Raw genomic sequence first — 21,042 nt, 5'->3', positions numbered from 1 at the left:
TCTTCCGGTTCTGTACAGACTTTCTCACCTTCACATTTTATAGGTCCTATTCCTTCACGCCTCATCCTTTTACTCTTCACATATTTATAGAACGCCTTAGGGTTCTCCTTAATCTTATCTGCCAAGGCCTTCTCGTGACCCCTTCTGGCTCTCCTAATTTCTTTCTTAAGTCCCTTCCTACAAGCCGTATACTCATCTAGATCCCTATCATCGCCTAGCTCTCTGAACCTTTTATACGCTTTCCTTTTCTTTTTGACTAGGTTCAGTGCAGCTTTCGTGCACCACGGTTCCCGTAATCTACCAAAACCTCCCTGTCTCATCGGAACGTTGTCATGAAAATCTGCCACCTTACTTCTGTACTTTTCCTTGAGAATACCTCCTTCCAATTTACGCCTCTAATCTCCTGCCTGATGGCTTCATATTTACCCTTACTCCAGATAAACACTTTCCTAGCTTGGCTGATCCTATCTCTTTCCAATGCTAGCGTAAAGGAGATAGAGTTATGATCCCCCACTGAGATCCGACACCTGTCCAGGCTCATTAGCCAGTAGCAGATCGAGTACAGCCTCTCCTGAACACACCTAACAAACTTCTCCCCATCCAAACCCCTTACCCTAGGGATATTCCAATCGATGTTTGGGAAATGAAAGTCTCCCATCACGACAACCCTGTTATTACTACATCTCTCCAGGATCTGTTTCCCTATCTGCTCCTCAACATCCCTGTTACTAGTGGGCGGCCTGTAGAAAACACCCAGCAAAGTTATCGACCCCTTCCCGCTCCGAACTTCCACCCACAGAGACTCCGTAGACAATCCCTCCACGACTTCCACCTTCTCTACAGCTGTGACACTATTCCTGATCAGCAGTGCCACTCACACACACACACACACCCCCCCCCCCCCCCCCCCTCTATTGCCTCCCTCTCTGTCCTTTCTGAAACCCGGCACCTGAAGTATCCAGTCCTGTCCCTGTCTCCAAATCTCCGTAATGAATTTCCTTCATTTGCCACCAGCAGTGGCAGAAATATGGGTGTTCAAACATTATGCAAATAACAGATGTATCTTATTTGATACCTAGCTACTACTGAAAGCTTGTGCAAAGCTTTAGGTGACACAGGGAAGTTTAGAAATTAATGACCATGAAATTGATAACAGGCCAATCAATTGCTATAGTCAAACTGCTTTTTAAAATAAACCAATGAGAATCTTTAATGTCTCTGCCTAGTTCAGGTGGCTACCCACAATGATCAGCTGCAGCATGGTGCAACACAACTCTGTTTAATCTGTACAGTTAGATATACCTTGGTTACTGGATCTATTTATGGTCATTAAAACACAAAGAAGAACTAAGAGGCTGTTTGCCAGTGTCAGGGACCTAGGTAATAACGAAGTATGGAAGAGCCTGGAAAGGAGATGTTTGAGAAACAATCTTACAGAAGTATTTAAGATGCTTAAGAATATGGAAAAACTAAATCCAGCATTTCACTTTGAAGTCAATTGCAATAATAGGTCAATGGGAAAGAAATTCAAATTAAAAACTGGTAAATTTATAAATGAAATATGCACCTGACATTATAAGACCTCCCCCATAATCAGTGGCAGGGAGAAATGGGGTTCAGATAAGTCATTTATCAGCATAAACTGGCACTTAAACCAAGATCCTTTGCCTGCAAATTTTCAGCCATGAATGTCAGTCAGCAAGCAGGTCAACCATGTGGGGTGTTTTGTCGCAGGCAAAATTGGTCCCAATATAACATCTGCACATGTGGCTTTTCTAGCAGGGGTCATCACATAGCAATCAGAAGCATTGACCCAAATGAGTTTCCTCCAGCCCAGGAATGTTCAGCCCAATTATTGCATTTCTATTGCCAACCTTACTGAGTATAATTAACACATCACAGATTGAGGGTCAAAAGATCTTGTTGGTCTATTTGATCAACATTGGAAAGTGTATTTACTTATTCCACAGGTTTAAGAAGCTGGATTGTTTGCGCTAGCAAGTTACTCAATAGTGAATTGTAAAAGGAAATAAAGGGAAACATGGGATAATTAAAACTAAAGTCTGCAGTCCAGCTGCATCCTCCTTGTAAGAAACAACATTAATTCTCTTTAGAAAAAATCATTCTTTCTTAAATGGAAAATAGTAGTTATTTCCAGATGGATGAAAAATCGGGCCGTTAGGATATTCATTCAGTAAGTACCCTTACGAAATAAAAAAGTGCAGAAAACTTGACAAAATGAAACTCTCCAAAAAAGGTTATGTAAACCAGACTAAATGGCTATAATTAGAAAATTAATGAGAAATTGAAACCTAAACTAGAAATGTTTAATTGAAACCAGTCAAGCAACCTATCCAATAGAGAATTTGGATTATTTTGATGCATTTTAATGGTCTTTTAGAAACACTCTGGGGAGGTCTGTCTAAACCTCTCTCTCTCTCTCTCACACACACACTCCTGTATCTGGGGAGGTCTCTCCAACCTTCTTTCTGTCACACACACATGCTCCTGTATCTAGGAAATTTTCTCTTAAACTAACGCACGCACGCATCTGGGGAGGTCTCTCCAACCCTCTCTCTCACACGCCTATATCTGGAGACATCTCTCTAACCCCCCGCACCCCACCCCCATCCCTCTCACTTTCGTACTCTCCATTATCTGGGGAGGTATCTCTCACCCCTAAGATTGGTGGCATAGTGGACAGTGAAGAAAGTTATCTCCACTTGCAAAGGGATCTTGATCAATTGGGCCAATGGGCTGACGAATGGCAGATGGAGTTTACTTTAGACAAATGCGAGATGATGCATTTTGGTAGATTGAACCAGGGCAGGACTTTCTCAGTTAATGGTAGGGCGTTGGGGAGAGTTACATAACAAAGAGATCTAGGGGTACATGTTCATAGCTCCTTGAAAGTGGAGTCACAGGTGGACAGAGTGATGAAGAAGGCATTCGGCATGCTTGGTTTCATTGGTCAGACCATTGAATACAGGAGTTGGGACGTCTTGTTGAAGTTGTACAAGACATTGGTAAGGCCACACTTGGAATACTGTGTACAGTTCTGGTCACCCTATTATAGAAAGGATATTATTAAATGAGAAAGAGTGCAGAAAAGATTTACTAGGATGCTACCGGGACTTGATGGATTGAGTTATAAGGAGACGCTGCATAGACTGGGACTTTTTTCTTTGGAGCGTAGGAGGCTGAGGGGTGATCTTATAGAGGTCTATAAAATAATGAGGGCACAGATCAGCTAGATAGTCAATATCTTTTCCCAAAGGTAGGGGAGTCTAAAACTAGAGGGCATAGGTTTAAGGTGAGAGGGGAGAGATACAAAAGTGTCCAGAGGGGCAATTTTTTCATACAGAGAGTGGTGAGTGTCTGGAACAAACTGCCAGAGGTAGTAGTAGAGGCGGGTACAATTTTGTCTTTTAAAAAGCATTTAGATAGTAACATGGGTACAATGGGTATAGAGGGATATGGGCCAAATGCGGGCAATTGGGATTAGCTTAGGGGTTTTAAAAAAGAAAGGGTGGCATGGACAAGTTGGGCCGAAGGGCCTGTTTCCATGCTGCAAACTTCTCTGACTCTATGACTAAATACCATGTTTCCAAACAGCAAAAATGACCATTTAACAAAATCCATTCATCATACACAAAATACAGAGAATTGGATATAAAATCTAATCTATATTCAGTAATGCTCAAAGGATATTTAGGTTGAAGAGTTAATTCTAGAGTCTACAATATTGTATAGTCTGCTTCCATTGAGAGTGCTTAGCAGTGCAGGGTCATTGACCTTGCCTTTATGTTATTAAGGCCAGCCTTTTCTGGTGAAAGCTTGTTCTCCATTCACAGCAAAATTGCACCATAAAGATGAAAGTCTGAAACCATGACAGAAGTGTTGCTAAACTTTGTTTGTAATGGCGTTTAATATTTTTCTTTGACCGCGAGGCAATCTTTATACTTTCATTCCATTCCTAATCATTGATCAGAGCTGAACCAGGTGCAGAACCTTCGGAATGACCTGCACCAACTCCCCATCCAAAATATATAGGTAAAACCTGAGGATAAATTCCCAGTGCCCCTCAAACCTTTTGGTTTGTATGAATTCTGTCTCTGCAGTACCTGATGTTTCACTTCATATTTGGTGTGAAGAGCCTGGGTGCTGGTAAGCAGTCTGTGCCATTACTGTTTTCCTGCATTTTTTCTTGCTGGTGAACTGACTTTGTATTATCAGCATTTTCTGTTTTAATTCCAGACATGATTTGCAGGCAGGCTGTGTTTTCAATTTCTCACATCTGCTAATCTTTTCTGTGGGCGTGCCTCACACTGCCATAGCTATTCACACATTCTTTGTTTTTGTAACATATTTAACTTTTCAAAAAAATGTTTCTTTCCATTGCCTGAGACAAAGGTCATCTTCAGCAATCTCCTGTTTTATTTTAAGGAATGTTTTAGGTCATTCCGCTTCTACTCTGGGACAGATGTCAGCCATAGCTCAGTGGTAGCTTTTGAATCAGAAGGTTGTGAGTTTAAATCCCAGTCTAGGGATTTGAGCACAAAATCTAGGCTGACACTCCTTGTGCAGCAGATATTAAACCCAGGCCTGCCTGCTTGGATGGATGTAAAAGACCCCATGGTGAGTTAGCTCTGCTGTCCCGACCAACATTTATCCCTCAATCCAAATCACAAAAACGGATTATCTGATAATTAACACGTTGCTGTTTCTGGGAGTGTGCACAATTGGTGCTCCGTTTCTTAAATGGTAGCTACACTTCAAAAAAAGGGCTTCATTGTCTGTAAAGAGCTTTGAGATGACCGCTGGTCATGAAAGGCGCTGTATAAATGCAAGTCTTTATTCTCATTTTACAGTTTGAGGGACCATGCTGTGTGTAATCCACCTGCTGTTTTTCGTATATCTTTGGTTACATTTCAGAAGCTGCTAGCTGGGATTTTACATTTACAAATTGGGACTGTTGCCATCCCGTGCATGTGTGAAATCTGGCTTGGTGACTTTGGGTCACAAACTCAATACCAAAATGCTGGGTTTCCCATAATATGGTCGGTGGGTGGGTGCTGTGCTGGCCATGTCATAACATGGTTGGCCAGGACAGGCAAGCAAGAGTGGGAGTCCACTTTTTCATCATTTGAATCATAGAATCCCTACAGTGCAGAAGGAGGCCAATCGGTACATAGAGACTGCATCGACAACAATCCCACCCCTAACACCCACGTATTTACCCTGCTAATCCTCTTGACACTAAGGGACAATTTACCATGATCAAACCACTTAACCTGAACATCTTTGGAGTGTGGGAGGAAACTAGAGCTCCCGCAGGAAACCCACACAGACACCGGGAGAACGTGCAAACTCCATATAGTCACCCAAGGCTGGAATTGAATCCGGGTCCCTGGCACTGTGAGGCAGCAGTGCTAACCACTGTGATGGCCATTGTGCCACCTTGCCACCATCTGAGGTGAAAAAGCGGGAAGGAAGGGAAGAACATCTTTTTGGGGGAATGCCCTCTGCTCATTGGGGGCACCTCTCTTGAGATGATTCTACCTTCCCCTTTGTGCCTCTCGACCTGTCCTCCAAACCTCCATCTCCCTCTCCCCAACCAATATCCTGGATTTAGCAAGGTCTGCATTATCTGGGATCCATTGCTCTCTTCATCCAGCAACACCCACTGCTGAGTTCTGTCCTGCAGGGAATGCTGGAGTAATCTGTCTGGCAGCTCTTAGGGACAGGACTTGCTACTGTTGAGCAGTGGAAGTCCCACTCTCTGCTTGTTTAGGCTGCTGGCAGCATGTTACCACTGTGTGATGGACTTTTTTAATCGGTCAGCTCGCGACCAACTTCTATATGCCCCGCACTCCCGTAAAATCCAGCCCACTGGTTTACTAAAATCCTTGCGAAGATCCTGAGGTTGGCGCTACATTAATGCATATCTTTCTATTTTTGTTTCTCCACCCTGACTTTCTTTTGCTTCTGTTAAAGTGTTTGTTCATATTTTACTTTTCAGTTCCAAAGTATTCAGTTCCAAAATATTAGTTTGTCTATTCTGTCCAAAAATGCTGACTGGTCTGCTGTGTATTTCCAGAATGAACTGCTTTGGCTTAGTAATATCTGGCTGTTTCAGCTTCTGCATAATTAACCTGCTGATGAATAAATTTGACAATTAGTTCAGTCTGAATCCAAAGTGGTACTTTTATCCATTTTGAAGAAGACAGAAGAACTTGCATAATAATTGACTTGGTAAATAATCTTTTTAAATAATGAAGGACACTGAAACTTTAGATACCTATTGCTTTTGAACTGAGACTTTCATATCAGTTTTCCTTGTAATGCTTCACCAAAGTTTCATTCACCACCTTGACAGTCAAAAAATCTAGAAAACCCCAACACTCACACAATTATTTGCTATTCTATGTTTATCTCTGAAGATTGGATTTCTCAGGTAGTCAAAGCAGGAATATGGAAAATTGGGAAAGGAAGCACCTTGGGATTGCTCTATCTTTCATTTAGATAGCGGCTGATCTGTACTTCAACTAAATTTGCCCACTTTTGCTCCACATCCCTTAACACTTTGATCTGACAAAAGTCTCTTTCTAAAAATCAATCTAAGATTGTTTCAAATGTTCAACATAAGATAATGTCTTCCTGTGAAAACTCACATGTATTAACATTTCAAAGACTTAAGTAATTTCTAATGCAATTAAGTTCTGGACATAGTCAGTTATAAGGATTAAGCTAGATGGTCCACATAGAACATGGATATGTCTGGATATTTTTGGAAATTGTTTTTCTCCCACAGAAACAAAAATTCCCAGGGTGAAACAGAAATTCCCTTATTCAAGGGGGTGGGGATGAGGTGTGTTTTGGGGGGAGCATTGGGGGATAGTGTGGGGGAAAGCTCGAGCACATTTATAGAATGGAGTACAATCTGGAGCAGAACTAGGATCTGCTGGTTTCCACCTCTTCATAGACAAGGTTAAAAATTGTGCTATGGGAAAGGGCCTAGTTCCACCCTGATGGACAAAGAAAACGCATTTGCTAAAAGCAAATACTGATTTTGTTGTCGATCTGATGATGCAACCCCAAAAAAGGAAAACAAAGTTAGTCTTCTCTCCCTTGAGTCAAATGTAAAAAATGTTATAGACAGTTTCTTTCAGGCCTCAAGTGCCCAGTCTCGGAGCAACAGGGTGCTGCATGGGTTGTCTCCTCAGTAGCATGTTATCTGTGTTGCAGTACTGTAAATTTGCAGTGAGCAGAAGCTATGAGGTTTGCAGGATTTCTATTCAAAAGCAGTCCTTGAATCACATTTGCAAGACTGGGATGGAATTTCCTAGGGATTTCTCCTGAACATTTGCCAGAACTTTGACCGAAGACTGAGAGAAATGCAGAAAACACCATTAATGGTAGTATTAACATATTGTGTTTTGCTTTAGAATAGCTTGCTGTCATTTCAATTTATCATTCTTAATTTCGAATTAAACCCATAGGGAATGACTTTCCTGGTGTTTATCCCATTCAGCCATCACAACCTCGGTGGAAGAGCCCTGGAAATTCATGGAAAACAGCATAAATGGTGAAACAATGTAGGTTGTTCCCAGAATATATTAATTTGATACAGTTGGTAATTTTCTCATCCAAAGCAGAGTCTGAAATACAATCTAGGCTGGCATTTCGGTGTACTACTCAGGGAGGGCTACATTGGTGGAGGTGCTGTTTCTTGGACAAAAGATTTAATCAAGACAATTTGGAGTTGGAATAACTTTGGAGACTCTCAAAAGGTTAAATAATTCTAGGAATAGAGCTACAGAACTACTCTGAAAGATCTGATGTACATAGTCAAATTATAGGTTTTCCTAATCAATAGTTCCACCTTTCATTAGCTTAAAATCAATTTCATTTGTTAGTCATACATCAATACACAACTCTGTCAATTACCTCAGCCAACCATATGATACTTAATAGCATGGTGATATGGTCCAACAAGTCCGGCCTCCCTTCTTGGCTCTGACTATTTCCCTGTTGCCTAGTAACAGGAGATGCTACCATAAGGTCAAAGTGAATGCTCCCGCTGGCTCACTGCCAAGTTGAATAGACATGTGTTCCTGCATCCAGGGGCATATCTATCCTTGTGTCTGGGCAGTGAATGTACCTATTCATCAATGTTGCAAAGTAAGTTCCCTCATAGGAATTCCTGATATGAATACTGCTGACTAACTGGTTTCCAGACCTCTGGATTTAAACTATTGACATTCACCACCATGCCTTTAGGTAACTTTGCTTGGCTTAAGTGAACATTACATTTAAAATATCAGCATATATATTCACTTACTGCATTCACATTTGGGTAAACTGTTTGTGTAGTAATCATTTAACTCCTTAGTGATCTCTTGTCCTCTGAAAGACTGCATTCTACCTCTGAATCTTATAAATCTCCTTCTTCAGAGCCTGACTCCATCTCGCCCTTCCATCCCTGGAATGGACAGAAAGCAGTCAGGGGCCCTTTCAAAAGAGACAGGTCGGGGACCCGGATTTTTTGGAGAGGGGGTGGTGGGAAGGTCAAGTTGGGAAATTCTCAAACCAACAGACCTGTCTCTTTTAAAAGGACACTTGCTGACCATATTTTTCATTCCGGGGAGGCAGGTGATGAAAGGCAGTTGGGCCCGCCACCTCCAGAAGCAGACTTGAGGCAACAACAGAGATAGCTGGATGGGAAGGCTGGCATCGAGAATGCGCACCTCCTTTTACTGTGGTGTTGACCCATTTTTAATGATGAATGTCAGGCTCTCAAACCCTCACTTCTCACCCCACCACCCATATCCATACCCCTATGTCCTTCCATAACCCATCATCTCTCCATGGTTCCTCATATTCCCATGCTTCATCAGACCCTATGCCCCCTCATGTGCCCCTCCATGTCCCCATGTATCCTACATAGCCACATGCCTAGCATCCACTATGACAGACCTCAGGGTGTCTTTGAAGTTGACATTCGGGGGAAAAAACTAATTTCTAACAACCTAATCTCACTCAAACTCACCATAGTGAAAACAATTCCTTCATACAAGCAATTCCAAATAAAAGTAAATCCCCTCAAGTGGTCAATTTGATGTAAAAACAAACATAGAATCTAGAATCCCTACAGCGCAGAAAGACACCATTCAGCCCATCGAGTCGGCATTGATTCTCTGACAGGGTATCTTACCCAGGCCCTCTAGCCTGCCCTATCCCCATAACCCCACACATTTACTATGGCTAATCCATCTAACCTATACATCTTTGGACACTAAGAGGCAATTTAGCATGGTCAATCCACCTAACCTGCACATCTTTGGACTGTCGGAGGAAATCGGAGCACCCGGAGGAACCCCACACAGACACACAAACATTTATTTCACTATCAAAGATAGGTTATCAAAAACCAAAGAAAAGTACAGCATAGGAACAGGCCCTTTGACCCTCCAAGTCTGTGCCGATCATGATGCTCTAACTAAACTTGAAAAAAAATCTTCCCTTACTCGGTCCCTCCCTATTCATGTACCCATCCAAATGCCTCTTAAATGTTGCTAATGTGCCTGCTACCATCACCTCCCCTGGCAGTATGTTCCAAACACCCACCACACCCTGTATGAAAAACGTCCCCCCACACATCTCCCTTAAACTTCCCCCCCCCTCTCACCTTGAACTTGTGCCCCCTTGTAATTGACACTTCTACCCTGGGAAAAAGTCTCTGACTATCCACTCCATCTGTGCCTCTCACAATTTTGTAGATCTCTATCAGGTTTCCTTTCAGCCTCCATCTTTCCAGTGAAAACAAACCTAGTTTATTCAACTTCTCCTCATAGTCAACACCCTCGAGACCAGGCAACATCTTAGTGAACCTTCTTTGCACTCTTCCCAAAAATTCCATGTCCTTCCGATAGTGTGGTGACCAGAACTGCAATACTCCAAATGCAGCCTAACCAAGGTTTTATATAGCTGCAACATGGTTTCCCAACTCCTGTACTCAGTGCCCCGGCCAGTAAAGACAAGCATGCCATATCATTTAATAACTTCTTAAAACTGTCAAATAGAATGTCTATACAGCCTCCTGTTGGGATAACTGTTCTAGACCTTTTGAAACGCAGCCAAACATTCTTAATGGGCTCAGCTATAAGAATAAATATGGGGCCTTAGTTGACTGGATGTGGTTCAGAATAATGCCAACTGTGTGGGCTCGAGTCCCATTTCAGCCGTGGTAAACTTGTAACCTGCCTCCTCCTTTTGCCCCTGAGAGTGGAAGGTAATGGCAAACCACCACTGACATGAGCTGCCTTGAAAAAGGCTCAGGATGAAATACAGCAGACAGTGAGCCAAGAACCTGCCTTTGTGCAGAGCATGTGACAAAATTACAAGACAGGGCCTGGGTAGGATTGTGGTCGGTGTAGACTTGATGGGCCAAATGGCCTCCTTCTGCACTGTAGGATTCTATGAAACTAAAAAACAAGATGGCTTTTGTTTCTAAGCTACACCAGATGTCCAGTTGATCAAAGCTATCTGGGAGCAGGTGGTGCCTTTTTTTCTCTTAAGTGAAAACTGCTGAAGGTTTTTTTTTCATTTTAAAAGGATTCCAGGCACTTAAGTCACATCAGATTATTACACAAGAGATCCCAATCACTGCAGTAAAAACACACCCAACTTATAATACAGTAATTATCGAAACTGAAAGAACTTTTTTTTGTATTTCAAAGTCTGTCAACGGAAGAATTCCAGGAGCAGGTGACTATTTTTTGTTTTTCTACTTGACTGGGGTTCACCCGTGGTTTAGGCCTTCTCTGAGAAACTATGAACCACATTTGCTGACTGAAGGGGCCCAGCTCTACTAAAATTGTGGGGGGATTTAAACTACCCATATCCACAATGGAACTAGCAATAGTGGAAGTGCTGCAAGGAGACAGACTGACCACATCCTTATCCTGTGCTGGCAAAGATTGCCAGGAACATAAATGGGGGTGTCAATCCTGGATTCCACATCATTTACAAAAGACTCCCGAGTTGTCCCGATTTGGTGAAAATTCAGGCCGTGGAGTCAGTGACCAGGGGCAAGTGGGGTGTCGGGGAAGGGAACATGGGGTAGGGATCGAGAAGCAAGGGAGAGGTTCCTTTCGGAAGTTTCTTTTTAAACTGGAGCTTGTTTGAAAATTTTGGCATGAATGAGAAAAATATTGGGAACTGTGACTTAGGAGAATATCTGCCTTATGCCACAGGCTCAGAATAGACACAACTCTGTACAGAGCCTCTTGGTTCATCTCTAATTGATCTCATTCTTTATCCTTATCTCTGTCTCTATCTATGTTTCTATCTGTCTTTCTGGGAAGCAGTTCAAATGGAATTGAAACAGATGTCACCACTAAAAGCATTAAAGATGCAACATGGGGCACTGTGCAGAAGAGAAAAGAAAGATAAGATAGAATAAGCTGTACTCTTAAAGGTAGACACAGGTTGAAAATATCTCTTTTTGTATTTTTACTGTTGATTTGGGCTGAATAAACCATCACGGCTTTTATTGCCGTGAATTAAATTTAGGAATATTCAGTTTATTTGTCAACATAATCTAGAAGCAACTAAATAAAATTCTACATAAATTTTCCATTAGATCTTGTTTTTAGGATACTCAATAATCACCAGATCATCCCTTTTGCAATATTTCAAAACTTACTATGGGCGGCATGGTAGCACAGTGGTTAGCACTGCTGCTTCACAGCTCCAGGGACCTGGGTTCGAATCCCAGCTTGGGTCACTGTCTGTGTGGAGTTTGCACATTCTCCTCGTGTCTGCGTGGGTTTCCTCCGGGTGTTCCGGTTTCCTCCCACAGTCCAAAGATGTGCGGGTTAGGTTGATTGGCCATGCTAAAAATTGCCCTTAGTGTCCTGAGATGCGTAGGTTAGAGGGATTAGTGGGTAAATATGCAGGGATATGGGGCTAGGGCCTGGGTGGGATTGTGGTCGGTGCAGACTCGATGGGCTGAATGGCCTCTTTCTGTACTGTAGGGTTTCTATGTTCTATGTACTAAGCTTGCGTTTTTCATAGAATCATAGACTTCCCACACTGCAGAAAGAGGCTATTCAATCATCGAACGTGCGCCGACAACAATCCCACCCAGGCCCTATCCCTGTAACCCCACAGTATTTATTCTGCTAATCTCCCTGACACTAAGGGTCAATTTAGTATGGCCAATCCACCTAACCCCACATCTTTGGATTGTGGGAGGAAACTGGAGTACCTGGAGGAAACCCACGCAGACACAGGGAGAATGTGCAAACTCCACACAGTCACCCAAGGCTGGAATTGAACTCAGGTCCCTGGGATTGTGAGGCTGCCCAATAACCAGAGTAGTCAAGCTCAGAACAATCCTCAAAGCCTTTACCATCAGCTCTTTCCAGGCTGTCACAAGCAATTAGATTAATATTACAAGTGGGAGACATTTGAGATTAGAAAAGTTAAGATTAAACTCCTAAAAGGCCAAGGGAGATTTGATAGAGGTGATCACAATTATGAACAGTTTTGATAGAAAAATGAAGAAGTAACAGCTTCCACTGAAAACAGATGGCACACTTTTTTTATGATAACAGTGTTATCACAATCTGGAATTTGCTGCCTAAAAGTAAAGCAGATTCAGTTAATCTGTTGCAAAGGGAATTGAATATGTACTTGAAAAGGAACAATTTGCAGGTGTATAGGGAAAGAGCAAAGGGATGGGACCAATTAGATAGCACTTCCAAAGAGCTAGCAATTGCATAATGGGCTGAGTGGCCTCCTTATGTGCTGTATGATGCTGTGATTTAAAATTAGTTATATGTAGGTATTTTTAATATAAGAAAGCTGCTTTACAGGAGTGTAATAAGAAACATTTGGCACCGAGCCAAATTCCAAGACATTGGGATGGTGAGCAAAGCTTAGTTAAAGATGCAGATTTTACAGAGGGTTTTAAACGAAGGGAGGCAGATAGAGGAGATTCCAGAGCTTAGGGCCTATGGCTAAAAGCCTGGCCACCATTGCAACGGTACTGTACTTAATTAAGATGACCAAGAAATGTAAATAAATACATTAATTTGAAAGAATCAACTGACATACGCATCTTCAAAGTTATTTACCATATTGCCAAGTTATTTTCAATTTATCCCTGTTCCTTCCAAGCCTGTCCATGCTACATGGCAGTCCATAGCTGAGGAGTGAGCAGGAAATGCCTTCCTTGACCCGGCGACCTGGAGGTTAGTGAGAGTGCCCTTGAGTGATATGCTGTCTGTTAAGGCTGTCTGTTTTGTTTTTTCCTCCATCTCTGTGAACAATTGCATAGCATGTGCTTAAACAGCTCTCCTTCCCTGCCCCCTTGGGATTGGGTGAGGTTCAGGAGCTCACTATGCTGCAGTTGTGTTCATTACTGTACCTTTAATTGCAATTGCAAAGCCCATGATGGAGCCAATTTCTCTTTATATAGTGCCATGCAACACCTGAAAAGGAGGTAAATTACATTGGAATTATGGTGGAGACCGGTAATGCCAGGTCTTGTTGCTATTAGACTGCTCACAAGCTTCCTATTCTCATTCGAGAAGGGCACCGCAGCACGACACCTAAGGGACGCACATATACTCAAATGAATCAGTTATGTCTACATGTCATAAGATTAACCAGCAATCTGATTTTGAATCTGAAAACAAAGAGCTTTTTGAAAACTCTGAAACATGAGACAGCGAGATTGCTAAACTCCATTGCTTTTTAAGGGACTTGGCTTAGAAATTTGATCACATTCAAAAATCATCTCTATCCTTTGAACAATGAGCTCAAGTGTAGTGGTATGCTGCCCAATGTACCTAATCTGGTGATGCTCATCAGCCTTCTTTGTAAGAGTGGAGCTTCTGAGTCTCCTGCAGCAGAATTAGTATGTGATCCTGCTCTCTGGCACACTGGAACATTACACATCCTATTATCCAGCAGCATGGAGAGGGTCATTGGGTCCCTGAATAGAACAGTAGCACCCATGTTGGAGCCATTGATCAGTGTCCATAGCATTTCACACAGGATGTTCAGGTGGCTGCCAGCTTAGCTGTGGGGGCCAGAGTTGACCTGGTCTTTAGAGCACCATATCACTCCTATACTCTATTATCTTTTCATGTGTGCCCACACGATCCCTTGCAGATGAGTGCCCCTTATAATATCCACATAATTGTATAGAACTACTAGGTTCCCCGATAACTTGCATGTTGCCTCTCCCATCAGGCAATCTTCAGAATGACCAGAATTCAAGAACTGCATGCCAAAGGGCTTTAACTGCCCACTGTTTGCCATGATTAACACTGCAGATTCCATCTAATAATTTAGAACAGAGGTGAAATGAACCTCATGAGTCCACTAAAGTAATCATGGTGGATAGTATTAGCATTTTGAAAGAGAAGTCTTGGTGTTGGGAATGTCCTGGGACATATATTTTCCAGGGATGTAATTCAGGATCAAAGGGACCTGGCAGCTGGAGTGAGCAGAACTGCAGCAAGAGGCTCAGTAATGAAGCAAATAATGCTCCAGGTGAATTGCAGAGCAGTCAGGCTGTTACCAGCCAAAGCATCAGAGATATTTCATCATGGAAACCTTCTGCCCATGTTCCTCAATACTAATCTCATGTTTCCATCCATCCCTCTTGACAAAACTCTGGAATGAAGACACGACTGGAAAACCAACACCCATAACTGGAAAACTGGCCCCCAATCTATCCACGGTGCCTGTTATTATCATTCCGCTTGCTAAAAATGTTCACCGCTTGGCAAAATGAAAAGAGCTTTGCACAAAGCATACTGTCCACTTATTGCATCCAATTGTGACTCTCAGCCCAGTACATTTCAATTTGGTACTTCTCGCTAAGTGGGTTTCTTTCATGTAGTTCCCTGAGACGTGAACAAGACAGGGCAATGACAGCTGTTTGTCACTGCCAGACTTTCAGATTTGATCCCTGTGACCATACAACAGATAAACTAGGTTCATGCTGCAACTGCAAGGGCAACTTTGTCTTTCTAATTTCAATTGAAGTTGGAACATAAGATCATGAGATCATAAGAAATAGGAGCACGAGTAAGTCGTTCAGCCATCAAGCCTGCTCCACTGGTCAATAAGAACATGGCTGATCTGATTGTGGCCTTAACTCCACTCTCCTGTCTGCTCTCATAACCATTGACTTCCTTGTCAATCAAAAGTCTGTCTATTTCACCTTGAATACATTGGAGCAATTAAGATCAATTATGTTGCTGCAGTAACAATACAGTGGATCCAGACAAAATGGCTCCGATAAAATGAAACAGACAAGTAAACACATTGTACACAAACATGACTAAAGTACATTTCTTAAAGACAAAGTATCATCACACACAAACATACCACCCAAAGAGGTTTGTTGACTCAATTAAATGGATCCTTTTACTTGAAGAGGTGAAACTACATACAACAATATCTTCTACGCGATGATCACTCGAACATGTATATCACATTCTGTCTGGTGATGCACGGTAATTTTAGATAAGCCTCTTAAAGGTATATCACTGAACATACTGAAGCTCCAAGACTGAGGTTGGAATAATTTTGGTTTCGGATTGAAGATGGTGTAGATTAAACAGTTTTCCATCTGTTCTGTAGATAATTTCCACTCTTGTGGGTGATTTGCTGGAGGTGATGTGCAGTATTGCAGTGGGGAAAATGGAGAAGTGTTGGTGCAATCTCCATCTTCACTGAGATAGGTTTTGTGTTGGCTTCATTGATGAGGATCGTAGCTATAACAGTAGATATAAATGATCTGCAATTTGTGGATGACTGAACAAGCATCCAGGCAAAACTCCCACAAAATCAACTTCGATTTTGAACACCATGTCCCGATGGCTGAAAAACATCTCCGATGGCTGAAAAACATCTCCCCTGCCAGGTCCTGTTTTCTCAACTCTCAAATGACCAATGTGCAGGGAGGACAAAGAAAACATTTCAAAGTCACTTTGAAACTCTCTTTGAATTAAGGGTTATTTGCTCCAATGTTTTTTTAATCAGACCTAAGGCAGAGTTCTGTTGTTTTGCGTTTTCCCCTGGGATTACAGAGTAGGGCTTGATTGGGTTGATTTACAGGTAAGGTCATATGACTGGGTAGAGATAGGCTTTCACAGAGAACTCAGGCAGTCTGCTTTTGGTACCTTTAGAATGAGGTTGCATTCTCTGTACTTCTTGCTCTGTCTGAAGTGGAGACTGGAATCTGCCAAGAAATAAGCCTTTTCTGAGATTCTATTGTTTGCGTGTGGAGCTTTCTCTGGAAATTGCTGCATGAGAATTAAAAGATAAATGTCTGTCTAGATCACTCTCCAGAAGTGTCAAAAGACTGGAAATCTAGTACCTACATAAGCATCTTTGCTTTCTGTGCTAACTGGTTCTAAAGAAGAAATTCATGTCAATGGGAGATATTGCTAAATTAGAACAATAGAGACAGCTAGCTGTCAAGAATTATATTTCATCGTGTTTAAGTATTTTAATTGGGAAAAGCTATGCAAATTCGTTTTGTTATATTTTTACTGTGTTCTTAAATAAAGTTTGTTTCAATAATAGCTTCCTTGTGGGTCACTTGAATCATACATGAGCATTTAAAGAGGTTTAGTATGCTCAAGAATACTCAGCATGGCTTTGTCAAGGGCAGATTGTGCGTTACGAGCCTGGTGGAGTTCTTCGAAAATGTGACTAAACACATTGACGAAGGGAAGGCGGTAGATGTGGTTTATATGGATTTTAGCAAGGCATTCGATAAGGTCCCACAGGCAAGGCTTCTAGAAAAAGTGAGAGGGCATGGGATCCAAGGGGCTGCTGCCCAGTGGATCCAGAACTGGCTTGCCCAAAGGAGGCAGAGAGTGGGTCACCAGTGCTGTACCCCGGGGATCTGTTCTGGGACCCTTGCTGTTTGTCATTTTCATAAATGACTTGGATGAGGAAGCGGAAGGATGGGTTGGTAAGTTTGCCGATGACACAAAGGTTGGTGGGGTTGTGGATAGTCTGGAGAGATGTCAGGAGTTACAGAGGGACATAGATAGGATGCAAGACTGGGCGGACAAGTGGCAGATGGACTTCAACCCAGATAAATGTGTCGTGGTCCATTTTGGTAGGTCAAATGGGATGAAGGAGTACAATATAAAGGGAAGGACTCTTAGTACTGTAGAGGATCAGAAGGACCTTGGGGTCCGGGTCCATAGGACCCTGAAATCGGCCCCGCAGGTGGAGGAGGTGGTTAAGAAGGCGTATGGTGTGCTGGCCTTTATCAATCGAGGGATTGAGTTTAGGAGTCCGGGGTTAATGATGCAGCTATATAAGACCCTCGTCAGACCCCACTTGGAGTACTGTGCTCAGTTCTGGTCGCCTCACTATAGGAAGGATGTGGAAAAGATTGAAAGGGTGCAGAGGAGATTTACAAGGATGTTGCCTGGATTGAGCGGCATGCCTTATGAGGATAGGCTGAGGGAGCTTGGTCTTTTCTCCTTGGAGAGACGAAGGATGAGAGGAGACCTAATAGAGGTATATAAGATGTTGAGAGGCATAGATCGGGTGGACTCTCAGAGGCTTTTTCCCAGGGTGGAAATGTCTGCTACGAGAGGACACAGGTTTAAGGTGCTGGGGGGTAGGTACAGGGGAGATGTTAGGGGTAAGTTTTTCACACAGAGGGTGGTGAGCGAGTGGAATCGGCTGCCGTCAGTGGTGGTGGAGGCGAACTCAATAGGGTCTTTTAAGAGACTCCTGGATGAGTACATGGAGTGTAATAGGACGGAGGGTTATAGGTAGGTCTAGAAGGTAGGGATGTGTTCAGCACAACTTGTGGGCCGAAGGGCCTGTTTGTGCTGTAGTTTTTCTATGTTTCTATACCTGGAGTGAAACAGCTTATACTCACCCGAATCTTAGAAACCCTACAGTACAGAAGGAGGCCATTTGGCCCATCGAGTCTGCACCGACCACAATCCCACCCAGGCCCTACCCCCATATCCCTACATTTTTACCCGCTAATCGTTCTAACCTACACATCTCAGGACTCTAAGAGGCAATTTTTAGCATGGCCAATCAACCTAACCCACACATCTTTGGACTGTGGGAGAAAATCGGAGCACCCGGAGGAAACCCACGCAGACACGAGGAGAATGTGCAAACTCCACACAGACAAATGCCAAATCAAATATCAAAGCTAAGGTCTAGGCTAACTTCATAAAATACCTTGGGAGTTTCTGATCTGGTCCTTAACATGTGTAAGATACAGATCACAACATGGTGACAGCTGGTGGTGTTTGCAGTTTTGAATTGATGATTTTACAGAATCTGCAGCACTGAACTTTAGACGTAGGAACAGAAGTAAGCCATTCGGCCCGTTGAGTCTGTTCTGCCATTCAATGAGATCATGACTGATCTGATATAATCCCCAACTTGCCTTATCACCATAACCCTAAATTCGCTTACTGATTAAATATCTGTTCATCTTAGCAATTTAACAACCCAGCCTCTGCAGCCCTCTGTGATGAAGAATTCCACAGACTCACTACCTCCCGAGAAGAAATTCCTCCTCATCTCTTCTTAAATGGATGACCTCTTACTCTGAGATTATGGTTTTAGAATCTCCCATGAGGGGAAACAACTTCTCAGCACCTACCTGTCAAGCCCCCTGAGTATCCTGTATATCTCAATAAGGTCACCTCTCATTCCTCTAAACTGCAATGAGTACAGGCCCAACCTGCTCGACCTCTCATAAGAAAATCCCTCCTTACCCAGGATCAATGTTGTGAACCTTTTCTGGACTGCCTCCAATGGCAGTATATCTTTGCTTAGATAAGGGGACCAAAACTGATCACAGTGTTCCAGGTGTGGTCTAACTAGTGCCTTGTATAGTTTTAGCAAGACTTCCATATTTTTATACTCCTTACTGAGTTCAGTTTGTTCAGGCAATGGATGGAACTATGTTTTCTGGACCTGGTTGTCTCTGAACCAGCCAAACAAACCATCAAAGTCAAAATTGCTATAGGAAATATAGGTCTTCATAAACTGAACGTATCAGGACTGCTAGAAGATGGCCTCAAAGACCCAAGCAAAATATGGTCAGTTAAGTGTAAAGCTTTACTTTGACTCAATTTTATGTCTTTCAGACAGCAACCCCAGGAGACAATGGATCACTTTGAGCCATTGCCACTGTGCCGCCTTATCTCTGCACAGTGGTTAGCACTGCTACCTCACAGCTCCAAGGGTTCGATTCCGGCTTTGGGCGACTGCCTGTGTGGGGTTAGCACATTCTCTCTGGAGTTTCCTCTGGATGTTCCAGTTAGGACGGGGGAGAGGGCCTGGGTAAGATACTCTCAGAGAGTCAGAGCAGACCTAATGGGCCAAATGGCCTCTTCTGGACCAAAGGGATTCTAAAGGGTTTGGCAATGTTTGCAATTTTTCAGAAGCAGAACTGGCTGATAGAATCATTGAGCTCCTGATAGCTTCTATCCAATTGAATCATACCAAAAGGATCTTTTGAACCAACCCAAAGATTACAGCTTGGAAATTTTGCTAAAAAGTGGATGCAAGTATGAGGCAATCCTTATGGGTAGATAGAGTAACAGGCTCAGTGCACTACATCCACCACTGACATGGTAGCCAATTCAAACTGGTGTGGTCTCATACGTGCACCCAGAAATCGTCCAACTTTCCACATCACACAAAAGGCAGGTGGCACCATAAGACACTGGAAGCACAGAAACTGCAGATCATGCATTGGACTTACCAGCCATCCCAGAACTCATTGAAGTGAAGTGGAAACAAGTCGTCCTCATCCCTGAGGACGACCTAAGAAGAAGATGATGATGAACAGTTTAGTTATGGCACGGAGGCAACTGAAGTTAAAGAGTTTTCCACCCAGACCATATTAAATACTCACATCAGAGAGTTGATCTTTGAGGTGAATAGCCACTGTCAGGTAGATGCAAATAGTATGGGGGGCTATCGTATGCCTCGCTTGACACCAGTCTAGATTTTGAAGACGTATGTTTCACATCTTCCACTCAAGACGGTTGCCGTCATGTCATCATGAAGAAGTTGCAGGATTGGGATGAAATTTGTTGGACATCCAAAGCTTTGGAGCACAATCCACAGAACCTCACAATTTACCGAGTCAGATGCTTTGCTCAGGTCAATGAATGCAATGAAGAGCTCCTGGTTTCGTTCTCAACATTTTTCTTGGATCTGTTCAGCAACAAAGACCATGTCAGAGGTTCCTCGGAAAGTGCTCTCCTTTCTAATAGCAGGTATGTATGTCCTTGTTTGTTCTTTAGCTGCCCCTCTTCAGGATGGCAATTTGGAGTCTTGATAGCTCACGTGGCAATCAAGCTCTTCTCAACGGTAATTAGGGCTGGGCAACATTTTTGGCCTTGCTCGTGAAGCTCACATCCCATGAGTGACTGAACAGAAACATATACAGGATGTGGGCTCCACCACTTGTCATGGTGTGGAAGGTGCTAGACTCATCACCGAAAGCAACTTGGATAAAACTGTTCATTCTATTTCTCTTCCCTTTTCAGTAATTTCTTGCTGTAGCATCACTTGTATGAGGAACTTGGTACTCTTGTTGCAACTGCATTGACTGAGGGAGAGAACTTTCCGAAAGATGCATCTGTCACTCAGTTTTATTCTCCCTCACATTCACAGTGATCTGCATCCTCATGGTATAGATAGATATTTAGAGACGCACTGATTGATTCATGCAGCCTACATGCATAGGAGCAAGAGCACATGCAGGTGAAAAAAGCAATGGAGGAAAAAACTCAGTGAAGGCAATTTGCTGTTCCAGCTTTGTTGAAGATGACAGGTACAAATTTTAGGAGCCCATGCAAGCTGCAGCATTTGGGAAAAAAACCATGACGTTAATGAGGAGGAATTGTTCAACTGAAGTATCCCATAGCGAGCTACTGCTCAGGAACTCTTGCTACAGACAAGATTTGGACGTCCTGCTCGCTTCCTCACCATTCTTTA

The 21,042-nt window shown here is 42.8% G+C and overlaps 1 long non-coding RNA gene across 3 annotated transcripts in view; it reads left to right on the top strand.

Annotated features, from left to right (window-relative positions):
- LOC144510271 (uncharacterized) overlaps positions 1-21,042 on the top strand; it is a 63,393-nt gene that overhangs the window by 17,146 nt on the left and 25,205 nt on the right. For 2 of the 3 annotated variants that reach the window (XR_013500593.1, XR_013500591.1), the window contains exon 2: positions 7,503-7,598. This is a non-coding gene — a long non-coding RNA (uncharacterized LOC144510271). Of the gene's footprint in view, positions 1-7,502; positions 7,599-13,188; positions 13,263-21,042 lie in introns of all 3 variants that reach the window. The other variant, XR_013500598.1, reaches the window with a different exon arrangement.

This window comes from Mustelus asterias, chromosome 2, assembly GCF_964213995.1.
Source record: "Mustelus asterias chromosome 2, sMusAst1.hap1.1, whole genome shotgun sequence".
NCBI classification, from domain to species: domain Eukaryota; kingdom Metazoa; phylum Chordata; class Chondrichthyes; order Carcharhiniformes; family Triakidae; genus Mustelus; species Mustelus asterias.
This window is presented reverse-complemented; position numbering and strand designations above follow the sequence as displayed.